Here is a 7,211-nt window from a genome sequence, read left to right on the forward strand (position 1 = left end):
GCAAGGAGGAATCTGACCCAGTAACGGTGTACCGTCTCTAGGGGCTCTTGCCTGATGCAGGAGAGACCATTTAAGTCCAAGCGAGTGTCGTTGGCCTAATACGGATTTTGATCCAATGTGACACCCGGGGGCACGGAAGGTTCCGAGCCCGATAGTTCGGGGTCTGGAGTATCACCTGATCTCTTCGGCCCGATGCCCGACTCTAAGTCCGGGACTCGGGTCATGTCTTCCTTTGAGTAGGTGTTCGGCTTACTGAGTTTGGTGATCCGGACATGATTCGTCCTCAAAAAGTTGAGGGGCGACTCGTGTGTGGTTCCTCCACTACCGCTATCTCATGGGTGGCCGGCGGGGATCTAATGTCCCTCTGGTCGGGTTTAAGCCCAATCCGGTCATAGTCCGTAGCGACTCCCAAAGCGGCGATGCGATCCAAGAGCTCATTAAGAGAGGAGAGCTCTATCGGATCCATCTGTTCGGCACGCTCCGAATTGATGCGAAGGTCATGCGTGATGACCCGAGAAGCCATCGTTGGCGCGACAGCCAATGGGGCGGCCATAATGAAGCCGCCAAGTCGGAGGGTCTGGCCTACAGCCAGCGTTCCTCCAGAGATGATGTCGTCCTTGACAATGAGACGAGCCATCAAGCCTTGCAGCGACGACATAGAGGAACTCTCAATGAAAGAACCAATGTCGGTGTCAAAACCGGTAGATCTCGGGTAGGGGGTCCCGATCTGTGCGTCTTAGGCTGATGGTAACAGGAAGCAAGGGACACAATGTTTACCCAGGTTCGAGCCCTCTCGATGGAGGTAAAACCCTACTTCCTGCTTGATTAATATTGAAGATATGTGTAGTACAAGAGTAGATCTACCACGAGATCGTAGAGGCTAAACCCTAAGAGCTAGCCTATGATGGTATGATTGTAATTGTGATCGGCCTTCTAAGGACCATCCTCTCCGGTTTATATAGACAACGAAGAGGGCTAGGGTTTACCTGGAGTCGGTTACAAGGAAGGAAATATAATATCCGGATCGCCAAGCTTGTCTTCCACGCAAAGGAGAGTCCCATCCGTACACGGGCCGAAGTCCTGAGTCTTGTATCTTCATGCTTCAATAGTCCGGATGATGTATATAGTCCGGCTCTCCAGATACCCCCTAATCTAGGAGTCCCTCACCTATCACTAAGCATCATGAGATCAAGCAAGCCATTAAGCAACAAATCATCCCCTTTTAATAGTATTGGCTTTCCTATGGACTCAATGTGATCTTGGATCACTAAAAGTAAAATGTAGAGTCTTGAACTTTGAAGCTTGAGCGAATCCTTTGTCCTTAGCATTTTGAGGGGTCCACATTCCTGATCCATGCCATGCCAATCATTGAACTTTCCTGAAATATTTATCTTGAAATAACATTAGTTCAGTGAGCTATATGTTGTTAATCATTACCAAAACCACCCAGGGGTAGTTGCACTTTCAATCTCCCCCTTTTTGGTAATTGATGGCAACATATAGATCAAAGCTTCGACAAATGATGATAAGATTGAAATACATTGTCGCTTTGAGAAGTATGTGATAAGTAAGACCTCCCCCTAAATTTGTGCATTATGTAAAATTTGCTTTGGACTGCAAATGCACAATTTTTTAGGATCATGGGTCACTCTTCCATGTCACATACATCTTGGAGGAGCGCTCAAAATGATAACAATAAAAACATGCACTCATCACCAAGCAAAGTGAATGATCATATATGAAAATAAGAGATGATATCATTCGAACACACATTAAAGTAGTATATGATCAACCACATGATCATCCAAGTATCTCACAAAAGACATAATGTAGCAAGCAGTCATACAATAAAGTTCAACCAAATAAAGTTCAAGAGAGACGAAAAGGCAACTCTCTCTCTCTCTCTCTCTCTCAAAGGCTATGATCTATACATATTTCTCCCCCTTTGGCAACAAGTTACCAAAAAGTTCAAATATGCATAGTGCTATGCGTCTCTTAGGCTTGGTCTCCATGAGGTGGTGTAGAGATGACTCCAAGGACGAAGGCTTCTGTTGATGTAGCTGGAGCTACTGGAGGTGGTACTGAAGCTGTGGCTGCTGGTGCAGATGTGGTGGCTCTAGTATCTGGTACTAGCACTGCATCAGACCTCTGACCTCTTTGCACTCTTGTGAAAGCATCTGTAGTAGCCTTGCCTTTCTTCTCCTCTACTTCCTCCTGGAGTAGCTCAACAACTGACTGAATCTCAGTTTTTTTGAACGGACTAGCTGCTGGCTGGCATATATTCAAATCATAGTAGAAAGCAGGCGGGAAAACATTGAAGGTGGTGTTTGATCTAGTGATCAAGGAGAGAAAAGAGAAGAACTGAAAAGAGAGAAAACAAAATAAGTAGCCCTTGGATACGTTGGCAGAGAAACTCTCAGGGGGGTTCCCAGAACGGGTGCTCCAGGTGCGTCGCTCCAGCTTGGCACCATAGGTCGATGGTTCTTGTGATGGTTGCTAGCATTTCTGTATGGTTTGCTATCTTCTGCCTGAAAGTGCATTCGTTGCGCTGCTGCCAAATGCTTCCCAGTAGCAGGATGATCATTGTCTTGATGCTTTTCTTTTGCTCAGGCGCGGCTTCGTTGATCATTTCTGCGATGATCTCCACGGCCTTTTTCTTGTGCTGCCAAACTGTGGGGTGCAAGGAGCTGCATCCGCGGCGTTGAGCAATCTTTTCCCAGATTGCTAATGAGAATGGGCATTGCCAAAACAGGTGGTGCGATGTTTCCAAATTTTCGAGGCAGAATTGGCAGAAATATTGATTTGGCCACCCTCTTCCCTGCAGCCGGTCGTTACACCAAAGCCTGTTTTTGAGGAGTAGCCAGACCATAAACTTGAGCCGTGCCGGTTCCCATGCCTGCCAAAACATCTTTCTGAAACTGGTCTTGATCATTCCTTGGAATTGTCAGTTGTATGCCGAACTGGTGGAGAAAGAACCTGAGGCCGTGTGCTTCCACTGAATGGTGTCTCGCAGCTGCTCATTTAGATTCAGGTTTCTCGAGGTTAGCCATCTCTTCAGTCGGATCACTTCTGGCCATAGGTGTTGTGTGTTTCCATGGGCAAGGTCCTGGATCCAATTGTCATTGAGGATTGCTGCATGTATTGTCCTATTCTTTCTCCTTGAGTGCTTGTAGAGGTCAGGGAATTTCAATTTTAGTGCTCCAGCACCTGTCCAGGAGCTGTCCTAGAAGCTCACCGTCTTCCCATCCCCCAGTGTCACCGTTGTTGAGGCATTGAAAAGGTCCTTGTCTCCTTGGTCGCATGGTAGCTGCATCCCAACCCAGGGTCTGTTGGGTGTGAGCCAAGAGAACCAGAGCCACCTGAGCCTGAGTGCACGGCTGAATCGATTCAAGTTTGAGATGCCGAGGCCACCATTGTCAACCAGAGTGCATACCACCGGCCAGCTTACTTTGCACTTGCCTCCACTGATCTCTTCATCTTGAGCCCACAGGAAACGCCGTCTGATCTTGTCCACATCGGCCAGAATCTTCTTTGCCACCTTCAGAACGGTCAGGGCGAAGGTTGGTAGTGCACTCAGCACACTTCTGACGAGAACTCGCCTCCCTGCAATTGACAGGAGGCGTCCTTTCCAGCCTGCCAAACGGGCTCTGATTCTGTCTAGGACGAACTACAGGTGTACAATCCGTAGACTGGAGATGGTGACTGGCAGCCCAAGGTAACGCAGGGGGAAGTGTTCTTGCTGTTCTCCAAAGTTCTGAAGCACCTGCTGCAGGTCAATGTGGTCACATCTTATGGCAGTGACAGAAGATTTCAGCATGTTTACTTTAAGTCCTGAAGCATTCCCGAAGTTGTGGATGATGTTCATGAGCGTATCGATCTCCTCCTTCACTGGGTTGGCAAAGATGATGGCGTTGTCTGCATATAGGCTCACCCGCAGTGACAGATCCCTGCCTGGAAGCGAGTCAAGCTCGCCAAGCTCCATGGCGCGTTGGAGGAGTCGGTGCAGAGGGTCTATGGCAATGATGAAAAGGAGTGGTGACAGCGGGTCACCTTGTCTAAGCCCTCTACAGTGCAAAATTTTCTTGCCCTCCACACCGTTAAGCAAGAAGGAGGAGGTCGATGTTGATAGAAGCATACTGATCCAGTCACGCCATCTAGCTGAGAAGCCTATGGCTTGGAGAAGCTCGAGCAGGTATTCCCAGGAGACATTATCAAATACTTTTGCAATGTCTAGTTTGATGAGTAGTGCCGGTGTCTTCTTCCTGTGTAGCGCTCGAACTACACTTTGGACACAGAGGAAGCTGTCGTGCGTGCTCTTCTTTGCCAGGAAGGCAGATTGTGCCGGCGAGATGATGGAGTCGATGACGTTGGAGAGGCGCATGGAGAGGACCTTGGTGATCAGCTTAGGTATGGAGTGGACTAGACTAATGGGCCTGAAATCTGAAACTGTCATTGCACCGTCCTTCTTTGGGATCAGAACCACCAGGGCGGAGTTGAGCGCAGCAAGATCGTCGCCGGCTATACAGTAGAACTGGTGGAAAGCCCTCATGATGTCATGCTTGATGATTTGCCAACAGCTACGGAAGAAGACTCCAATGAAGCCGTCCGGTCTCGGAGCCTTCTCCGTCGGCGAGGCCTTGATCGCTTCCCACACCTCATCCTCTGTGAAAGGGTTATCTAGGCCACCTCCTCTGATTGTGGGCAGCTGAAGTTGGCTCCAGTTGATGGTTGTTGGTCGAGTTCCTTTGGAGCCGAGGATGGAGTTGAAGTGCTCGAAAATGGCTGCTTACTTGTCTTCGTGCAACATGGCGACCCCGTCGTCCGTCAGTAGGCTGTGTATGTAGTTCTTACTTCGGCGTGAATGGAACTTTGCATGGAAAAATTTGGTTCCCGCGTCGCCCAACTTGAGCCAAGTCAGTCGAGAGGCTTGACGCTTGCGCGCTCGCTCGATCGCGGCGAGGCCAAGCAGTCTCTGCTTGAGTAGTCGCCGTAGGTTGAATTCCGGTGTGGAGAGGCTGCGGGATTCCTGGGCTATGTCTAGGCGCAGGATGATTTCTGTTGCTATGTGAAACTGTATCTTAGCATCACTGAAGAGGGAGGAGCTCCAGATCTTCAGGTCTTTTGCAGTGCGCGCCATCTTGATGGACAACTGCTTGAAGGCACAGGAGCTGTGGACTGGCCTGCTCCAGGCATGATCAACCGTGTCGAAGAAGTGCGGGAATTTCGGCCAGAAACTTTCAAATTTGAATTTGGCGCGACGGCGAGGAGCCGCTGCATCCGCGAGGAGCAGAGGGCAGTGGTCCAAGCACGTGGTGGACGCCGCCAACAGTGTACTTGTGGGGAAAAGATCCTCCCAGCTGCTATTGCAGAAGAACTTGTCGATGCTGACGAGCGTCGGGTTCTCACGTTCGTTACTCCAGGTGAAACAGCGATTTAAGCACTTGATCTCTTTGAGGCCGGCGATGTCAATGGCCCCCCTGAACATGCCCATGACCCTGCGGTTGAGCTGATGGTTGTTTTTGTCCCTCGCCTCATATATGAGATTAAAATCTCCGTTGATGAGCCATGGTTCAGTTGCCAGGGGGGCAGCTCTAGCTAGTTCGTCGAGGAAGGTTGCTTTTCTAGCGTCATCTACTGGGCCGTAAACTATGGAAAGCCAGAAACTTTTGGATTGCCGGAGAAGCATCACCTTGGCAGTGATCGCGAATTCGCCTATGGCGTGGGAAGCAATGCTAACTAGATCGGTGTTCCAGAAGATCGCCGCTCCGCCGCGAGAGCCGATCGCAGGAAGGACGACGCAATCAGTCAGGGCGGCGCCACCGGTTTCCCTGACGATGGTGGGTGTCCATACATCTATCTTGGTTTCCTGCAGGCACAGGATTGCTGCTTTGTGCGCTGCAACTACCTCGCAGATCGCCGCCCGTTTCGCCGGCTGGTTTAGGCCGCAGATGTTCCAGGACATTATCGGGCAGAAGCTTTCATTCATATGGAAACGGTAGTTGCTCCGGTGACTGAAAGATTCTAAATGGCCTCAGGCCCAGCACAGACACCACCAAACTAGCAGGGGCACGCCGACGTCCACCAATAGCGCCCAAATCACGCCGGCGAGAAGCAGAACACGCTACTAAAATAGAGGAAAGGAAACCTAGCTCTACCCGGCGGAATGCCATGCGCCACCGGAGATTAATACTTAGTTGTGCTAACATGGCTACACAGAGGCCGCAGCGGCTGCTCCTTCAGGCCCTGGCTTGAAGCGACAAGCAGGGAGTCCTTGTCGAGGTGCGTCAGCTTGGCAATGACGGTGATGTCATTGTCTGTGAGTGGCTCGTCGAAGCGACGGATGAGGGCGTCTGCTACTTCCTTGGTCATCTTCTCCTTGGGCCCGAGTAGCCCGAGCTCCTTTATGATGCGTAGGGAGGCGCGCTGTGAGACTGGCGTCTTGGAGGTGTTGGTGGCCTGGCGGGCGCTGTGCCTGGTAGGGGCCACGGGCACACGCGCCTTGGGTGGTGCAGACGGGCGGCGCAGAGGGGCGTTGGCGATGATCGGCATAGGGGCTTCGGTGAACAGGCGGCGCGGGGCTGGGGGGCTATTTCTTCATCGTTGGTGGTGATCTCGAGCTGGCAGGCGCGAGTGGTGACCGCGCCTAGCTGCATCTCCAGCATGTGAGCGGGCGTGGGGGCACACCTGTTGAACTGCCCGGTGGCCTGGGGGGTGGTGGCGAGCATGGGGGAGAACGCGTTCAGGTGCACCTCCATCTCAGCGTCTGCCTTCTGCTTGTCATTGTCGAAGTCGAGGGGAGCGGCAACCACGGCATCAGCAGCGCCCTGGATGTCCGCCGCCGAGTTGTCGATGATCACTGATGCTAGGATGGGCCTCTTTGCTTGCCTGAAGAAGTCGTCGACCGGATCCTTTCCTTTGCTGTTGCCGCCGTCACCTTCTGCCGCACCCGAGCCCAACGCCCTCCATGGCGAGCGAGGGGCGGAGGGCCGTCGGTGGTGCTGATGTGCTTCTCCGCAGACGGCCTCCTGCCGCCCGCGTGGAGGCTGTGCGTGCTCTTGTTGTGGCGCCTGGCTGGGGGGAGCGGCTGCGATGTCGTGGAGCAGGCGCCGGCGGCGGCTGGGTTGGTGTACGCCCCCGGCGCAGCAGGGCATCCTTCCAGGTTCTGCGACCAGCACCACCCGCTCCGCCAGTGTCGTCGTGGTCGCGCCCAC

Source organism: Triticum dicoccoides, chromosome 3B (assembly GCF_002162155.2).
Source record: "Triticum dicoccoides isolate Atlit2015 ecotype Zavitan chromosome 3B, WEW_v2.0, whole genome shotgun sequence".
Lineage (NCBI taxonomy): Eukaryota > Viridiplantae > Streptophyta > Magnoliopsida > Poales > Poaceae > Triticum > Triticum dicoccoides.